Source organism: Sinohyriopsis cumingii, chromosome 11 (genome assembly GCF_028554795.1).
Source record: "Sinohyriopsis cumingii isolate HCF-2022 chromosome 11, ASM2855479v2, whole genome shotgun sequence".
Lineage (NCBI taxonomy): Eukaryota > Metazoa > Mollusca > Bivalvia > Unionida > Unionidae > Sinohyriopsis > Sinohyriopsis cumingii.
Genome location: NC_142971.1, coordinates 76,523,683 through 76,544,309, shown reverse-complemented (window position 1 = coordinate 76,544,309; position 20,627 = coordinate 76,523,683). Strand labels below are relative to the sequence as shown.

The 20,627-nt window shown below is 33.6% G+C and overlaps 1 long non-coding RNA gene across 1 annotated transcript; it reads right to left on the bottom strand.

Moving 5' to 3' along the window:
* Positions 1-391: 391 nt before the first annotated feature.
* LOC149788786 (uncharacterized) lies at positions 392-5,178 on the bottom strand. Its single transcript, XR_016424428.1, has 3 exons — positions 5,043-5,178; positions 3,008-3,112; positions 392-567 (listed from the first exon to the last, which is right to left on the bottom strand). It is a non-coding gene; the product is annotated as an uncharacterized LOC149788786 (long non-coding RNA).
* Between the last annotated feature and the right edge of the window lie 15,449 nt (positions 5,179-20,627).

Genomic DNA, 20,627 nt, shown 5'->3' with positions numbered 1-20,627 from the left:
CATCTCAATCTATTCAAGTTTCAGTGTAGTCTGACATTTTACAGTTTGCAAGAGTAACAAATCTACAAACTCCACCTATCAAACCAGTGTGTCAAACAACTATATATTCAATGTTTATAACTTCATTTCTTTTCATCCCAACCTCGTGGCAGTTGTAATATCAGCCCTGAATTTGCTGATACGTGTGTTGCAACAAGAAAAGTAATCTTAAATTTTTCAGAAAATATATCCTAAGCTGCAGACATGGATATACTAATCCTGGTTCATCAATGTGACAATTTTTAAACTCCACTAAAAATGTTTACTTCTTAGTTGGCCTTCGTAATAAAAACTAAAGAAAATCTTCCAAGTAAATCTAGACAGAAGGAGTACGAATTAGACTTACATGCTAATTTGACATCCCAAAAACCTGACAGTGCTGTTCCCTGGCTATTTTGAGCAAAACACTGGTATGTCCCCTCTCCACTTATAGGTGTCACATATTTTACTTTTATTGCACCTGTGTTTGAATTAATTTCATACTGCTCATCATTTGTCAGTAGAATTCCATTCCTTTTCCAGAGGTACCTGTAAAGACGTCAGATTAATGCTATTATAAACCAATTTCATTTAGCTGAATTATTTAGTTTTTATTTTGTTTTACAGAATGCTAGTACTTATAAAATGCATCAAAATCTAATATTTTATGTGAATACTGAAGTGTATTTGTTTTTAAATTGCTTATTATTAATATAAATGAATTTAACTTTCAATGTTATATTCCATGTTTATTATTGGTAAGACTCTATGGTCACAAAATAAATAACAGAAAGAAGCAAAACCAGCAAGTATTGTGTAATTTAATAACGGTATTAATTATCAAATCATATATGAAAATGTTCGAGAACACAAGAATTGAGAATGACTCCAAAATCAGAATGAATCTGATTGCCCACTTCTCACCTTACATACACCTAACATTAAGACTATATTCACAATAATCCCCAGGTGACGGATCATGCTACTAATATGCCTAGTCATGTGACCTAACCCTACCAATGGGAAGTAACTGAATTCTTCCAGAAACATCAAAACCCCATCAGCTAATGAAACATTAAGTCTTATTGTTAATAATTGTCAACACATATGGAAAAATATATTTATAAATATTATGTAATATTATTTTCTTAAGAGACTCAAGTCAAATGGGTAAAACTAAAGATATACTGTACAATTTACAGCGATGAATACAAATTATAAAATGTGATACAATCATGTGCCAGCAGTTACAAGAAATTTTAGATCTTCATTGCAATATGCTCCATATTTCGATACAGCATTGATGGAAAAGAAATTAATTTGGTGTTTTACTCACTGTAACATTTCAAAGCCAGGATAAATAATAGATGGTCTCAACATACACCAATGCTATTTCAATCTTGTTCCATCAAAAGGAGTTGGAACAAAAACATAATATATAGTTCTGTCCAAAAGTATGATTTATACACATCAGGTATCTATAAATTAAAATCTACACAGTTAAACAAAAGTTTCAAAAACTGTCATAATCTGCTGGAACATTATATAAGGGTATAAGTGATCTAATCTGTTTGGTGTCAAGGTGCACATTATGGCGGTTGAATAAGTAATGAATTACAGTGGTAGTTGTTTACCAGAGATGTCAATATTGTTTTAATATAAAATCTGAGCATGGTTGAGTGGCAGCACTGAAATGGCACACCAAGCGAGGGAAGTGGCAGAAAATGGTGCATTTTTGTTCTATTTGGGTATATAAAAGACCTTTATGCAAATGAATCTTTCAGATGTTATATATTTACTTACCTTCATGCACCTTAGTTTAGTAACTGAACCTTTATAAAGATTAACAAATTCATTACTCAAAAAGCAAGGAAACATCTCTTTATATTATAATATTAAAACACGTCCAGGAAGAAAAAATAGCTCGTCTACAAGAATGCCAATAAAATGCAAAGAAATACCCAATCAACTCCTTTGTCCTTAATATTCAACATATATAATGGAGAGCATTATGTTTGTTCCATAGCTTTTGATGTTTTCCTAATTAATAAACACACTATAGAAATTATTACTGCTTAATGATACAAAAAGGCCAAATGATTTCAGGCAATTCATCAAGAGCTTTCCATATTTTGAACAAAGTTCATATTTTTTCTCGGAAAGATGGCCTAATTATCTGAGATGCTCTTATCAAATCTGAAGTTGACATTACTGTTAAACCCACATTGATTAAATAGTTGCTTAGATAGCGTTGTTACTGAATTATGGCACTTTAAGACTATTTTCAAATTATATCAACATTTAGAAGTTGGGATAAAAAAGATCTCATTAAATATGGTTCATAATTATAACTCGACCTGATGGCGTCACCATATCAGTATGTCATGTCAAACTTGTTCATTCCACAGCTCGAGTGCGTTCAGGTGTGTTTGGGGATTTTTAATATAGCTTTAAAATGTTATGTAATATCTATACATCTACTTATAGTTGATAGTTGTGCCAGACACAGTCGCATTATCCTAACACCAGGCCAACCTGTCCTAACACTAAACTCTTAATGCTGAGCAAGGCAGTTGCTAGTACAAATTTCTATAAGTCATTAGTATGACTCCACCAGGTTTCAAACCAGTGACCTCCTGGATCCAAGGCAGACACTCTAACTACTTAGGCCACTCCCAACACGTATTAGTTTATCAAAGTTTGCACTGCTCTTACCTGTGTTTTTACGTTCATGATTAGTTTTTTTTTGCGATGTGACACACTTGGAAAAGGCTAATAACTGGAAAGGTGACCATTCCGATCGCCTAGAGAAGTAAACGATTGCAGTGGCCATTGTATACCCACACATATCAAAGTAGTGTTCATATAGACCAGATACAATGTTATGGTACATTCGGACAAATGACAACTCACATTTACCCTCAAAGATCAAGGTGGTCCCAAGCATTTTTATACTCATTTATCACTAACATAGCACAGTGATACTTACGTGGGATTAGGATCTCCTACAGCCTGACACCTTTCTGTTGCACTACTGCCTGGCTTGACATATTGTGTGTTGAAAAAGTTGATAACATGTTAGGTGGGACAGCCCCTGTAATGAAAGAGGAGAATGAAATTTATAATAATGTGTGCAAAAGTTTCCAAGAATGTTTCTCTTTTTCCCCTCATTTATAATAATGATTGTAGTGATGGTGACCAAAAAAAGCTATTAGGTTGCAGCACACTAGTACTGATAGTTTCCTGCACTGTCCTATGAGTGTGCACTCTCATTCTGGACTTGGCTAATTGTATTCATCCATTTTACAAAAAGCATAACAGACCAGTAGATAAATTGGTATAGGTGTAGTGAATCATCAATATATCAATGCATGAATACTTTTGCTGTAACGATTCTCATATCGATACAAGGGACAGAAAAAACAAATGATACCTATAAAAGATATTTTAGTCTGCTGCAGTCATGAATAATTATCATTAGTAGGCCTTATTATTCTGTAAGGTCAGAATCCCTCTAAAATAGCATCTGTCGTAACAGACACTCATTTTTATTAGTAAAAACGAAAAAGAATATTGAGAATACTTGCTCGCTGGCTATAAATTAACACAAGGTGGCATGGTTTTAAATTGCAACACCTGTCCAAGCTAAGTATCTTTAAAAACAAGCAAGCTCAGCATTAATGAATCTAAATTATGTGGAGAGGAAATCAGAAAATTGGGATCTTGAAAATGTACACAATGAAAGGGAATATATGCAATACAAAAGGATGGAAGCTGTTTACGATAGCGATAACAATGATTACTTCGAAGGCTTTAAACTTCCTGCTGTGTACTACACACTAATTTCATCAATGGCCTAACTATCTCGATTGGATGGTAATGTTTGTAAATTTTCTGAATACATAGCACATTTATTTGATGATATTGAACACCTCTTTAATATGGTCAGCTGTTTTATAGTGACTACGTAATTGTAGAATGGCAAGATTTTCAAACATGAGTGTGCACCATAACCAAGTGACAACCCAAATTCAATACAAAGGTGCTTGGATTTTGTTACATTATCTGAATTGGTCTCGTGTAAACAAGGTCTAACGAAAATGATTTTATTCATATATAGTTCCATCAAGACGACCATACATTTGTACATTTATATTTCTTAACACCTGTAAAAATATTATGGCAATGCATACCACATTTTGCTATACAAATGCTTCATTTAATAATTCTGATTGAATACCACAAAAATTACCTTCAACTTACCGTTTGATTTGCTAGTATAATCACCCGTGTGAGACAAAACTTATACATTTTTCATAGATCTAAATTAGTTGTCTTTGCAACGATACCATGTATGCATTCCTATGACGGGAAATAAAATGTTCATATGTCACAGAAAATACATTGCCTTTATTTATGAAACATATTGAAGTTGGTGTTGAATTGTAGTGTTGTATTGTAGTTCCTTATTGGTGATATGGCTCTGAATAAATTAAAATATATGATGGTGGCAAAGTGAAAACAAACTGGATTCATTGACAAGAGGCAACTGATAATGATGCTTTATACTTTTATCTTCTAAAAAGAAGTATTTAGAGAGAATTTTTTACTGAAAAGATTTATTATAGTTATCACCTTCAACCATGTGACTCAATAATCTACACATTTTATTACCATAAGTGAAAGCCAACCGTGAACATAAAAGAAGAGAGAATTCCCAACACCAGTTTTTCTTGGAATCTCAGTGATACGGACCTCTGCCCCAGTGGGTCCACAAAATCAAATAGCATCTTCCACACTCGTAGCGCAATCAATTTCAAAATATTTTCAATGTTAAATAGTGGTCTAGAAGTGTCATTATACATATACATTATGGATTCACATTGTTGTTGGGTAATGTGGAGACTGCAGAAGCAAACAGTCTGAACAATTCAAGTCCAGGTAATCAGTTTTCTCCTGTATAAATTGCCATAACTTGTAAAATTATTTTTACATTTCCTTCGTCCACAGATTGCTCAACTTACCCATTACAAAGGTGAAAAATATGAGCGTACATCCTATCAGTGGGAATATAAAACCCATTCTGTCACTTTCCTTCTTATTCCCAAGTGATCAAAGTCAATATGGCTCTACTATTTTCTCTGCCTTTTTAAACTCCTGGTGATTTATCTGAAAAAATGACGAATAAAGCTATATTAATATCAGCATTAAAAATAAAGTTCCTTCCAGCCAAGATGCTTTTGAACAAAATATGTTTAATATCTTTAAAGGAAAATAAAGGACATTAGAGACGGGATGATATTTGTGAACATTTTATGAGAAGTTTTATTTTTTTAAATTCTTTAGCAATAGTGATATGGGATCTACCAAAAGACCTTCATACCATTATGGCTAAAACAACTAAGATACATGTAAGGTGGACCCGAACATGGTATTACACAGAGTTTGTTTGATGAAATGTTACTGTTCTTTGTTAAGTACTAACTTTCATGGATTTTGTCACTGGTACAAACCACAATATATTCATCGTACAGTATAAGTTCAGACCTTGTCAGTCATGAGCCATGGTAATTGCTAAATTTATCTACTGTCCAAACTACACCATAATAAACTACAGTGTACACCTTCATATTTAAATATAAAGAAAATAATTCATGGACATGGTCTCAACTGAGTGTCAGCACTGAGATTATATGCATGGTTTAAATAGAACCACAGTACTGTAGCAGGTAATTGGGTTCACTCATAGATATCTCTAGTGTCATACAGGATATATGCAATGATTAGTCATATCCAGTTACAACTCTCCATAATTGGCAACCCTCAGAAAGATTGGTATATTAATAAGAGACGAGAGCTTTGTCAAGCTAGAGTGACTGTATTATCCACTCTTAAGGTTCCTTTGAAAGGTTCTCTGTGCTAGTTTAAAACTTATAACACTGCAATTATTGTGCAAAGAGCAAACAATACACTGTTGCCAATCCAGCATGTTAAGGAATACACTAATTATTTTACATCTTCAACATGAATTCACCTGCATCTCTTGTGTCAGTCATCCCCCTTCAACATATACAACTATTTACTGTAATATATATGCCAAAACAAATAATACAAGGAAAATCTTTACAACACACTCAACCCATGGCCTTATGGACACGAGTCATTTGGTTTAAAGGTCAAATTCAATGGTCTGTGTAAGCAAGAACAGCAGGAATTTGTGTTTATGCAAATTAGTTAAATGATTATTTACAGGTCTTACAATTAGTGTTAGATTTTGAAAATGCTGATGATATTAGATACATGATAGCAGATATTTTATTTAATTAGCAAAAGTATATATATATATATATATATATATATATATATATATATATATATATATATATATATATATACAGATTTTAAAGAAATATATATTTTATACTTGAACTCTAATAATCTTTGCCAATCCTTACACATAAACTTCATGTAACATTTATATTTTTAGAAGAGGGAAGTGAGTCTAGACAACTCATTAGTGAGATATCAAATGTTTAGGTTAATGTAGGAAACAGAGATCTGTGTACCAGAAACAATCAAGACAGTTATAGAAATATGATATCATCATGTCTCCTGTAAAGTCCGGCTAGGCTGATATATATACAGGGGAAGAAATGGCTTGAGAGGGCTTTTAAATTTGAATTTGGAACAGTAAAAAGAAATATGTAGCCTATAACTTTATTTGTTTACTCTACCAGCTAAATCCCTAATGCAGCTGCCACCTACACTACACAGCTACAACAGGATGATATGCCATTTACATGCGTTTTATGTAGTTTTTTTTCCACGCATGAATTATGTTTTCACAAGTCTAGAACTGACCATGGTTTACAATCCATTATAACAGAATGCTCTAAGCAAGTGATCCACATCACTTGGTCTCGGCTGCATTCATGACTACTGTGCCTAACATAAAATAAAACCATTCATTCTGAGTTACATTTGTCACATGCCGGTTAAATAAAACATGCCAAAACAGTTTGGCCTAATATTCATTTTACAATTACCTGCTTGTATCAAACGAATGCCCTTCCCCAATGCCACGCAGATCCCATTAAAAATATATAGACTTATAATAAATAATTTTGTTTGAGAATAACCACACTCCTTACTTTTTAATAAACCGTTTGATCTTGCTTCCTGTATCTGAATGATGAGATGTTTTGTAGGATAACAAATTTCCTGTTGTATTGTTGGTCAACCTTATGTAAATCAAGGAAAATAATAGCAACTACAAATGACGGAATATTGATAGATGTGCTTGCTTACAAATCATGTCCAGCTATACACAACACAGACTTTTCTAACGTCGCATATTGTGCCTCACTCAGCACAGATCTAGATATGCTGCAGCACTACGTAATGGCAGATCTGGATCTAAGCAGTCTTACAAGTGAGTACATGCTGTATATTGTGCAACCTACTAACATACAGCTGTCTTAAACAATCACCTGTCATATATATGCAGTACCTGACTTTCCCAAATATACTCAGTATTCAGTGTGAATACATTTTATGAATTAATTAACCTGCTATGTATCCCTATAAATGAGAGAAGTCCATCAGTTGACTGATAAAGACACATTGCACATATATCCCATGCATTTTCCAACACATATTAAGGATTTACAATATAAATGAGACAGAACAAGTGTAAACCAGTCTAGAAATGGCTGCACATAAAATAGAGTTTTTATGGGATGTATGGTCCATAATTGGGTAATAATAAGAAGTCGAAATTTAGTAAGCATATCGTCTGAGAACATATCCAATATGCAAGTGAAAAAAATTAAGACAAGATTATATTGGTGCAATTTTAGTATTTTTACAGAAATGACTTGAGAACACTCAATAATGAAAGTAGCACTTGATTAATTTGGAAGAACATTGGTTACACATTTCATGCATATGCACAAAAAAAAATGACGTAGGTCAAATAGTGGTATCCACACTGAAATTTGTAACAAGGATGATACGTATGGCTCTGATCAGGAACAACCAGAAATTTCAACTTACTGAATTTTGAATACCAAGGCGTTTAATTATTTTTAGTATGAGAGTTAAATTAGTACGTCCAGTCTATAAGATACCCTCCATCTACATGTCAATTTATGTACAGCTGTCATCTTCGAAATAATGGATCAGTATTTACATTTTTAGAGAGGAGTTCCTCGAAATATCTGTGAATGATTAATCAATTCAACAATTCAGTCAATGTTTTGTCCATATGAAGACAAGAAGTCATGAATTGGTACAAAATGATCAATATAAATATTTTACAAGTTACTTTATAATTCAATACTCGTAATTATTTGTTATTTGCTTTTAAACAAATTTATAATGCATGGACAACATATGTTGCAGACATATACATTCATTGTCTGATTGAGAGAAACAAACTATTGACAACAACCACTTGCTCTCTACAGGTTAACACAAGGTGGCTAACTCATATGGATTGAACCCTGCCCATCCCTCGAAACCTGATAATTCCATTATGATTACTTAATCTACTTCATTTCTTCAGTATGTTCAGCCACTGATAGATAACATTTATCAATATAAGGATCTTACAAAGCGTTTATGTTGATTCACACATTGTGTACTTAGACTGAATTTTGAACCAACACTTTATGTATGTCACACAGTAAAAAATGTTACATTAAATTATGTTTCATGGCTATTGTTTGTTCATATCTGGGGAAAAACAATAACCACCAATGTGATATGTAGCATATTCGCTGTGTGACAACCGATGTATTGAAACAAACCTCTATCAAATGCATGTATATATGAAGCAACGGACATGCTAGAGGAAAATGTGCCCACTATGACCTGTAAAGTTCTTAATTTGTACACCTAGAGCAAGTTTACAATGTTTCCTTTTACAAATATACATGCAATCAGCGAATGATGAAGTCATTATTATAAACAATAAGCACATAAGTTGCAAGGCGGAAGAGTAAAACTGCATGAGTTATAGAAGTGCGTGGGTATTATTAATTTCCTTTATCGCTGACATAAAAGATTGCCGATGGCTTGTCAATTATTTTGTATCTGCAGTTAATATAGAATGCTATGAATTATGTTGTTAGTCATCTCTCCTAATACACTTGTCCCACACCTACTCAAGTTTAGTTTAGGGTATAGTGACATTTAATCTTTTATTCATATTTAATGAAGGAAAGTAGCATTTACTTTACGTAATAATGACCCAGAAACTTACATACAAAACATCGTTACAGTAGATCATTAGAATGAGTGAATCGAGTGCACCACAAGCTAACAAAGATTCACTAATTACCGAATAAAGCAAATAAAAATAAATTGCACTTACTGACTGAAATGTCTCAGGTCTCACTGGATATTTTCGAAATTTTGACACTTCCCTAATTTTAAGGTTAAAGGCATGAACCTAACCTAATCAAAAGCCTAACGTTTATAAATTCACATATAAACTAAATCTGTAATGTGGTTTAGATTTACTTTGAGTAAGGCTTGAAAATAGGTTGGCTTGTTTGGTGACTGCCTATGACAGTTAGACTATTACTGGAGATAAAATGAGTACCTTGGGCTGCATATTAACAGCCGACTTGAATTATGTATTGACATATGTCTGCTACAGAGGTAAATATGAAACGATCGAGATGGTTGAGGGTGATGAAACATATGCTAATTTATTATATTACTATTGAACTATATGCATTCATAAGGCACATACTGATTCTTTTCGCTGCCTTTTTGCTGGGAAATATTTAATATATCTATAATCTATCAAAACCGAATGGAAAAAGAGGGGTTCGTGGCAGCGTTAGTTCAGTATCCAAGCCACTAGCTGTATAAGGAATTAACCCGATTGCCGCAGTCGAATTCTCACATGCATACTTTAAACAAAAATCATTTGTTTGTTTTTATTTGTATGTTCAGTGTAAATTATTCTCATTTTCCTGTAATAGGTCATTATGTCAAATGAAAATTCAGCAGGCAAACTGTCCAGTGAAACCTCACTGATGGTTAGCTTCAGCACTAACATAGAGCACATGGTAGGTACTGCTAGAACATGTAAAGAAGAAAAATGATATCTTCACCATAAACACAACTGTATTTACAAATGACCAGATTAATTCAAGTTGGATATCGTTGCTCAAGCTTGATACATTCAAATCTTTTTACAAAATCGGAAATGAGTACTCAAGCACAATAAATTCAAGTATTTGTATATTACGGGATCCATACGCGACACAAAATACTCCGGAACTTGAATATAATACATCATTGTGGATGATCATATAATGAATAAATTGAGTACACCACAACCTGACATAAATTGACTAATTACCAAAATGCTAACAGCAATCAATTGCACTCAGTGACAGACATGTCTCACTGATGTTTAGCTCGGGCACTAACAGAGAGCATTTGATAGCTCACTGCCTGAAAAGGTAAAGAAGTAAAATAATATATTCACCATGACCATTACTGAGTTTATTAACAACTGAACATACTAATTTAAGTTGGAAATCATTACTCAAGCATGATAAATATTTGTACATCATGGAAAATCATCACTCTAGGAAACCCATGGAAGGTGAGGTTGATCGTCACCGATATATGAATTTTCAAAATATGCAAGTGAATCCATTTTAAATACAATTTTACATTAGTAATCATCTAAAGTAGAATAGAGTTTGAATTTTAAAGCAAAATCATCATATTTGGAAGACAATTAAAAGAGTTTCATTTCAACTGCAGTCTGTTGAAAATTTAAATTTTACTTTGAAGTGAACATTTAGTATAATAAAATGACAGCTTGTAAATATTAGGAATTGCATTCTGGTAAAATCAGTAACAGGTCATTAGCATCAATCAAACTGCAGGTAAACACATCATACTAAATACCATGATTAACTACAGGTACACATATTATAATAAATACCATGATTAGCTACAGGTAAACACACCATAATGAATACCATGATTGACTACATGTAAGCACATCATAATATATATCATGATTAACTACAGGTAAACACATCATAATACATACCATGTAATTGTGGTATGCTTTGTTGTGACCGCAATATAGTTAACAGTAATGACACAACTGTCACATGCATATTAAAAAACGTGTGGCATTGCAGGATATTAATCATAAGGAAATGTTAGTATGCCACCCATACACCAAATATGTAATAAAACAACTTAAAATTGGAAAATGGTTGCCATACTACAGTGTATGGAAACAAAGTCAGCGTATCAACAGTTCATTTCTGTTATAGTACCTGTCACCATATGCACCATCTGTTAACAAATGATACACAATTATGATGCTATTCATTCATTTTTGTTTATACACCATACTGCTTTTGGCCAAGCTATTCCAAATTACACTGAGAATGTCACACTTGTCATGGATATGAAAACAATATTATAGTGAACTTTTCATTTACCAGGGAACAAACAATCTACACCAAAGATTGCGTAGACATATTTAAAACTGACATAAGTAACTAAACGCAGTCGATTTTGTTTATATCGTTACGTGTGTGACAAATTGATTCATTAGAGAAGCAGCCACTTTCTGGATTTGTCATATCAATTTAAAGCATGTTGAAAAGTAGTAGTTATGAATGATGGTCAATCATACCACTGTGTAATATTTATATAAACTGGTTTGTTTGTATACTTATTCAGCCCTTTATTAAAGTACACACAACCCTAAATAAGATATGATCAGCATATTTATTAAAAATATAAAGGTTCATTATCAACATCTACGCTACATCGTTCTTGAATTTTGTGATATTTTTAAAAGCACTTTTAACGCATCATTGGTTCCACTATGAAAGGGAAATGACTACAATATACAAGGCAACAGAGGCTGCCAACACAGATTGGCCTGGGTGGGCAATGAACCTGCAACCCTTGGATTTTGGATCAAACGCTCTGCCACTGCCAGGCAGGCTACCACTACTAACAGCTACATTGCAAATTGTATTAGTCACATCATGTGTACAATAAACATGATTTATGTTTCATTCAATTGAATGAAATATTTCTTAATTTACAAAAGAGTGCCAAAGTCATCTTGTGCTTCATGTGATAAAATGAACTATAAGGTGCCATAAGTAATCACTTTTAAGTCAAGTCATGTAGAACATGATCTCATGCCATATAACACATTGGCAAATCAAGGACCGTTTTGTTTGTTTCACTGTTTACCCCTGCCAAATTGCATCGATCTGCACGTACATCATGTAATGACTGATTTGGTCGTGTGTAGTTAGCAGTTGTTCCCAAGTGTAAATGACTATATATGCATAGAATGTGTTGTTTTTGTTCTGGGATTTAACGTCACTTCTATAGCGCAGTATAGGCTTAGCTTGGCGGCCAGAATTACTGGTGGAGGGAATCCCTGGAAAAAACCATCGATCCACAGGAAACTACATGCAGATTTCTAACAAATGCGAATAATTATCAAAAATATATATGCTTCTTACTAATCAATTATTAATTATTAGACTTTCTGGGGTTTTATGTCTAACTGATCCTAACTGGTGCCATCTAGATTACAATGACCAAGGCACCTTTATACATGGAATATACAAACTGCCCTAGGTAGGTGGCCATGCCCTTGCGTTCTGGTATGATTGTGAACAGACCTAACCATGATCTAGAAGAATTAAATATATATTAATAATTTGTGCTCTGTCTAATGTTTAATGTCTGTCTTTCTCGGGGATCTTTTAATAATTATCCAGGTAATTAAATTAACACCATCCAACACTTATCCACAATATCATATTCCATCAGGCATTGGAGTGTGTAACGATAACAACGCTTACTGTATTGAACCATTAATCTAGTATTTAGAATACAGGAAAGTGTTAGTCTTCGATAAAACGTTTGGGCTGGTTACAGGAGTGTATACTAACCCCCGAATGATTACCTACAGGATGTTACACTGCTCAAGAGAAAAATATGACAAGATGACAATTAATACGATGCCCTCTTCTCAGAACGCACAGAATTTCACAAGTATGAAGTCTGTAATGTCTCATGTAGATCAATTGTGCTGTAAGCTAGCTTGTTGGGGTTAATGTCATCATGTATATCATATGTGATGTAAGCTAGCTTGTTGGGGTTAATGTCTCTCATGTAGATCAGTTGTGCTGTAAGCTAGCTTGTTGGGGTTAATATCCCTCATGTAGATCAGTTGTGCTTGTTGAGGTTAATGTCTCTCATGTACATCATTTGTTCTGTAAGCTAGCTTGTTGGGGTTAATGTATCTCATGTATATAAGTTGTGCTGTAATCTAGCTTGTTGGGATTAAGGTCCTTCATGTAAATCAATTGTATTGTAAACTAGCTTGTTGGGGTTAATGTCTCTCATTTAAATCAACTGTGATGTAAGCTTATTGGGGTTAATGTCTCTCATTTAAATCAACTGTGATGTAAGATAGCTTGATGGGATTAAGGTCTCTCATGTAAATCAACTGTGATATAAGCTTATTGGGGTTAATGTATCTCATGTAAATCAACTGTGCTGTAAGCTTGTTGGGATTTAGGTCTCTCATGTAAATCAACTGTGATGTAAGCTTGTTGGGATTAAGGTCTCTCATGTAAATCAACTGTGATGTAAGCTTGTTGGGATTAAGGTCTCTCATGTAAATCAACTGTGATGTAAGATAGCTTGATGGGATTAAGGTCTCTCATGTAAATCAACTGTGATGTAAGATAGCTTGATGGGATTAAGGTCTCTCATGTAAATCAACTGTGATGTAGGCTTGTTAGGATTAAAGTCCCTCATGTAAATCAACTGTGATATAAACTTGTTGGGGTTAATGTCTCATGTAAATCGACTGTGATGTAAGCTTGTTGGGGTTAATGTCTCTTATGAAAATCAAATGTGATGTAAGCTTGTTGGGATTAAGGTCTCTCATGTAAATCAATGTTGCTGTAAGCTTGTTGGGGTTAATGTCTCTCATGTAAATCAGTTGTGCCTTAGCTACCTTGTTGGGGTTAAGGTCTCTCATGTAAATCAATTGTGATGTAGGCTAGCATGTCGGGACTAATGTGTCTCATGTAGATCAGTTTTGCTGTAAGCTTTCTCGTTGGGGTTAAATGTTACACCTCTGCTGCACATCAATACAATTCAAAATAAACAGCCTGTACTTTAAATAATATCGAAGTGACTGTAATTGCCTCATACCTTCGACAGTTATATTAATAATCATCAGTACATACACACAGGTCCAACCACGCCAAGCCTGACCTATCAGCTTGTAAGTGGGTGTCTGTAAAGGGGCTGAGAACTCTATGTCAGACCAACTGGTCTGTAAGAAGACGATAATTCCGTATCTGATCTACACGCGTATAGGAAGGTCAGGAACTAATGTCCGACCACTAGCCTCCAGAGGGCCATTCCTGGAGAATTGTCTTCGGACTCCATCTTTGCTCTGTGTGAAGATTTGGCTATTGTATGTTAAGAACATGCCATACGCCCAAAGATTTTTAGGTGCCCTTGATAGCTAGGCGAGGAAACATTTTCATCCAAAGTATGAACATAGGCTGAAAATTGATTAACTACAATACCGTATATATATATATATATATATATATATATATATATATATATATATATATATATATATATATATAAATTTCAAAAACATGGAACACTGTCAAAGTTATTCCATTGTATAAAGGAGGGAAAAATGAGGGTGTAAATAAATACTGAGCCATTTCTTTCATTCCTTGTGTTTCCAAATTACTAGAAAAACATCTAAATGATTATTTTCTTATCTATTTGAACACTTATGATCTTATTCATGATAATCAGCCTGGCTTAAGTCATAATCACTACTATGAAACTGCACTTGTATCTTTGATTGATAAATGGCTCAACGCATTAAATCAAGGAGAAATAGTTTGCACTACTATGGTTGGTTTTCGTAAAGCTTTTGATCTTGTAGATCATGACATTTCGCTTGAAAACCTAAAAAACTATCGATGCAGTGAAAACTCCCTAAACTGGTTTACTTCCTACTTAGCCTATAGAGTGCAAAAGGTATCTTTAAATGGTAAACGTTTGAAAGTAACAATATTAATTGTGGAGTACCACAATACTCTATCCTTGGACCACTGTTGTTCATTCTAATTATCAACGATTTACCTCTTAAGATTGGAACTTGAATTTTTTCCACAGACCTCTATGCAGAAGATACTACACTGTCTGAGACTGGTAACACCCAAACGGTACTTGAAAATAACTTACAAGATGATCTCAACAGACTTCAAGTATGGTGCAAGGAAAACAGTGTGATCATGCATACAGACAAAACGAAAGCCCTACTAGTTACAACACATCAAGAACGAGCAGGGCTAGATAGCAACAAACTTTAGGTTCTATTTGACAATGTGAGCCTCAAAATTACCTCTCAAAATATAATTATTGGTGCATTCGTGGATAACAATCTTAATTGGTCTATTCACATTTAACATATTTCAAAAAATGTTGATTCTTATCTTTGGCTACTGAGGAAAATCAAAAAGTACGTTCCTCTAAATATAGGTCATCTTTTATAAAAGTTACCCTTAACCATATATGGACTACTATAATGTAATTTAAGGTAATACATCTATTACAAACATAACAACATTTGTATGACTCCAAAAATGTGGCTTGCCATTTATTTCTAAATCATCATATATACATGTTTTAGAATGTTATGAACAATATAATGGTTTTAACGACACGTGAACGAATATTTCTTAGAAAGACCAATGATATGCTGATGGTACTCCAAATTTAAGGTCCATAAGAAGAATAAAATACATTATACCAAGGCCAAAGAAGGAATTGTTTAAAAAAGTTTTCAATATACTGGTCCACTGGTATGGAAAGACATTCCCAGTGATATAGGGCAAGTTCCTAGCATTTTATCTTTTCACAATCAGTGCGTTAAATCCACAAATCCTATAAATAAACAAGGAAAGGGAAGTCCACACATATTTTTCTTCACTGTTTATTATAAATATCACTATCTAATGTCATCTAAAATTAGTCGAAGAATACATCCTCAATATCTGAAAAATGTTCTGAAATCTTCAAATCACTGCAAATATGATCCAACCTCTCTTCATATGTTTCAATGTCATATAAGGACGTTTATGCCAAGACTGAATTTGGGCTCCGTAAATAACACAGATCATACAGTACATGAAATGTATTATCAGTTAAAATGAACATTTGAGTTGCATTTCAATAACAAAGGGAGTTTAAATAACCACCGTCTGTAACTTGGCACTAACCACGTATCAAATTTGAGGCTTGATCAAAATGTTGTCATTTGGGAAACAACGAGGGTGCTGGCTAAATAATAATGCATCAGCTTGCTTGTTGTCTGTATACTCATACTAATCGATATCGACTATTTGTGACAAGAATTTTAGCTATTTGCAGATTCATGTATATAGTAAATATATGTGCTTGTTCTGCATACAATCTGCTGTAATTATGGCCTCTGCTGTATACAGTATTCTTTTTTAAGCTCAGGTTAAATATTTTTTGATACATGTATAATTACGCTTACATCTCTCTGGGTGTTGACATGTACAAGGATGAACCTACAACAAAGTTCATTTTCATCTTTAATATAATTTCCTTCTGATTGTTTACCAGGGTGAATGATCATTTTGATCAATGGTTACTCGGTGGAAGTTTCCTAAAATTGACACCTTTATAATTGATACAAGTACTGTATTGTATAGTGAATACCACCATAATACGGATAAATTCAATGCAAACCATATGCACCTTGAATTCAAAAATATGTATTATACCTGTATAAACATAGGAATTCAGAATATCGCGATTCCCAATATTCCATAATATGTTAATTCCACATATCTTCCAAGTAAACAAAGAAAGGAAAGTCCACAAATGTTTTTCACTGTATATTATAAGTATCACTATCTAATGTCATATACAAATTAGTCGAAGCATAAATCCTCAATATCTGAAAAATGTTCTGAAATCTTCAAATCACTGCAAATATGATCCAACCTATCTTTATATAGTTCAATGTCATATAAGGACACTTATGCCAAGACTGAATTTGGGCTCTGTAAATAATACGGATCATACAGTCTATGAAATGTATTATCAGTTAAAATGAACATTTGAGTTGCATTTCAATTACAAAGGAAGTTTAAATAACCATCGTCTGTAACTTGGCACTAACCAAGTCTAAAACTTGAGGCTTGATCACAATATTGTCATTTGGGAAACAACGAGGGTGCTGGCTTTACATTGTAAGGTATGATGTTCAATGGTGCAGCAGACGTAGTAATCTACTTTGCACTGAACAAGTACCTTTACTAAATTCACAGCACCAACAAAAGAATTGTCAGCTTGAAAACAACGAGCCGCCATTAAAAACCATGCTTATTGGGCCATGTGCACTGGCAGAAAAACCTAGGACTAATCATTTTACAGTCAACACATTCCTTATGTTTTGTTTAAAGTAATTGTACAAGAGACATTTTCAAAAAACAGACAGGTTTCTTGAATTTGAAACCATTTTTCACTGATTCATTATATTTTTATAGGAACTTGGATATTAGACCAGTCCGCATTGAACGAAATAGCGCCAAATATTAAGTTACATGGGCTTTATCGACGTGACTCTTGATGAAATATGATTGATAAATCATGGAGGTGAGGGATTGTGTTGAGCTTGATTATATGTTGCATCATGAAAAGGACAAATCGATGCTTTACATACTTTGGAAGAGGACTTTATCAGTAATCTACCTAATACAACATTCAGAATTTGTGAACTTGATTTTACATTCAGCAAAGGTTACACATGTAGACTAGTTAAAGAGAATATACATAATGCATCAATTGTCTTGTGTCTCTTTTCTCACACTAATCGATTTAGACTATTTGTGACTATAATTTTAGCTATTTGCAGATTCATGTAAGTAGCAAAAATAAGTGCTTGTTCTGCATACAGTTTTCTGTAATTATAGCCTCTAATATGTACAGTACTCTTTTTGAAGCTCAGGTTAAATGTTTTTCGATACATGAATAATTGTGCTTACATCTCTCTGGGGGTTGACATGTACAAGGATGAACCTAGAGCAAAGTTCAGGTTCACCTTTAATATAATTTCCTTGTTTATCAGGGTAAATTATCATTTTGATCAATGGTTACCCGGTAGAAATTTTCAACAATTATGACTCCTTTAATATTGATACAAGTACTGTATTGTATAGTGAATAATATCATAAGACGGATACACGCAATGCAAACCATATGCACATTTCTGAATGGGATTAGTGCCATTAAAACGTGATTTTATTTTTATGTGTCAGTATTTTGTGTACTGCAAACATCCTAAACTTCTAATATCACCCCTAGATGTAACAGATTGTTTTGCATGACATGCTTATAGTACGAGACCTGTATAGCATGGATCATATCTTCAGTGTAAAAACATCGACTTGTGGCGATTATATATGGTAATCAATATTTCTCAATGAAGTACCAAGTTTAACAATACTGTCTGTGAACCCAGGTTACTGCTTTGGAGTCTAGCATGTGCCACATATCTCTTACTTATTCACCAAAATCAGAATAACATTCAGGGTGACACTGAAGTCTGATGCATGCATTTTATTCATTTGTTTAAATATTTTCATTCGTTGAAAGTTTTGAAAACAAATGCCACTCACTTGATGCAGATTATGGCATGTAAATTATTTCAGAAATTAAATACTGAATGTATGTTGAACCTCACATTCAAATTTTATATGACTGGTCTCAATGGATACTATTAATACTCCCCTATTCAAGGTTTCACTCACATTTTATCCAGTGCACACCCATTTTTGGTGTGTGAACTTATATTTACAAATTCATAACGGACCACCTATTTCAACCCAGTCATCTGTACTTCAAGTATGATCCACTCCAAATCATGTAAACAACGGGGATCCAAGAGGCCATATACAGTGCTCTTCATTACGGATCATTGACATCTCACCTCTGTTTGCGTGGGTTCGAGTCTCTGGTTAGGCCAATGTGGGTATCTGGTAAAGCTTGCCAGAATATTATCCTGGGTCGATTGTTCTTTATGGGGTTTTCACGGGTTTATCCACCATTTATACTGGCTGCCATGCATAGTCTATATAGTGCCGAAATATGGCGTTCAACCCTATACAAACAGCAACAACAGCTTAAAACAATACACGATATTATCTGGACGTTTTTGGGTCAGAAATGTAAAGATCAAATATATTTGTAAAACGATCTCAGAAGTTGGTATTGTCCATTTTGATCACCATCTTGTTGTATGTGCTGGTATCAGTGAAATCACACTGAGAAAAACTTTAAAGTATAGGTCACCAAAACATATGAAGGGAGCTAACTCCTCCATGCTAATAATAATCTTTTATTATTAGTATGATCTTGGAGTGTAGGGTGAGTTTACCTGGTAAAATTCAACATGTACTTGAGTTTGTATTACACTACCTTGTTATCAGATATCTGATCTCAATGTCATTATACCTGAATGTGTCGTGCCGAAACCTGCACAAGACTAATCGTGTAATAGGGCAAGGTGCTGTAATGATTCATTTATACAGCTTGCTAAGACTGGGACTTCAAAATGGGGCCAATTGACTATTGTCAAAATTAAGGTATGCTATCAGACCTGACAAAACAAATGTGAACCAACACAGCTCATGCAACTAACACCTATCCAAATGATTCCCAGCAGTTTTTATAAGTTGAAAATTGATGGGATTCTCTCTCTCTATTTCTCTCTCTCTCTCTCTCTCTCTACATATATATATATATATATATATATATATATATATATATATATATATATATATATATATATATATATATATATATATATATATATATATATATATATATGGTGAATTATTCTCAAGACATTCAACTGTTGACAGAAATGCTAAATGAAGTGAAGTTTGAAACAAAGCAGCTTATCTATATAATGCATGGTCCAATTATCCAGTCATCTCCGCCCTGAGCTAAGGGGCTACCATTGCGATGGACGACACGGCTTCAATTAATGAAACTTCCCTGAATAAAGTTGACTCAGGTGCATTCATGAATATAAATATATTGTCATTTTATACCACTTCAGGTGCAATACATACATACAATAAGTGTATGCCTTGGATATTTACGAAATTAACATTTATTCTTCCACACAAATATAATGATTGTTTTGAACAAGGGATAGTCAATCATTATATTAGGCTGAAAACAATATGAAACAGATACATACCTGATTTATTACGACCATGACACTATCACAAACACCTGTAAGTACTGTACAACAAATGTGTTGCAGATTTGAATGGCTACGCGAAGAACATGTACATGTCTACACATAACTGAGTACTAAATAAATGTGATTAATTTTGTAACTCAATATATATCACAGTTCACCTCTGTCCAGATTATGTATGTTTTGGAAAACATCAGCATCGATCATCAGATATGTGTAGATTTTCAAATATATA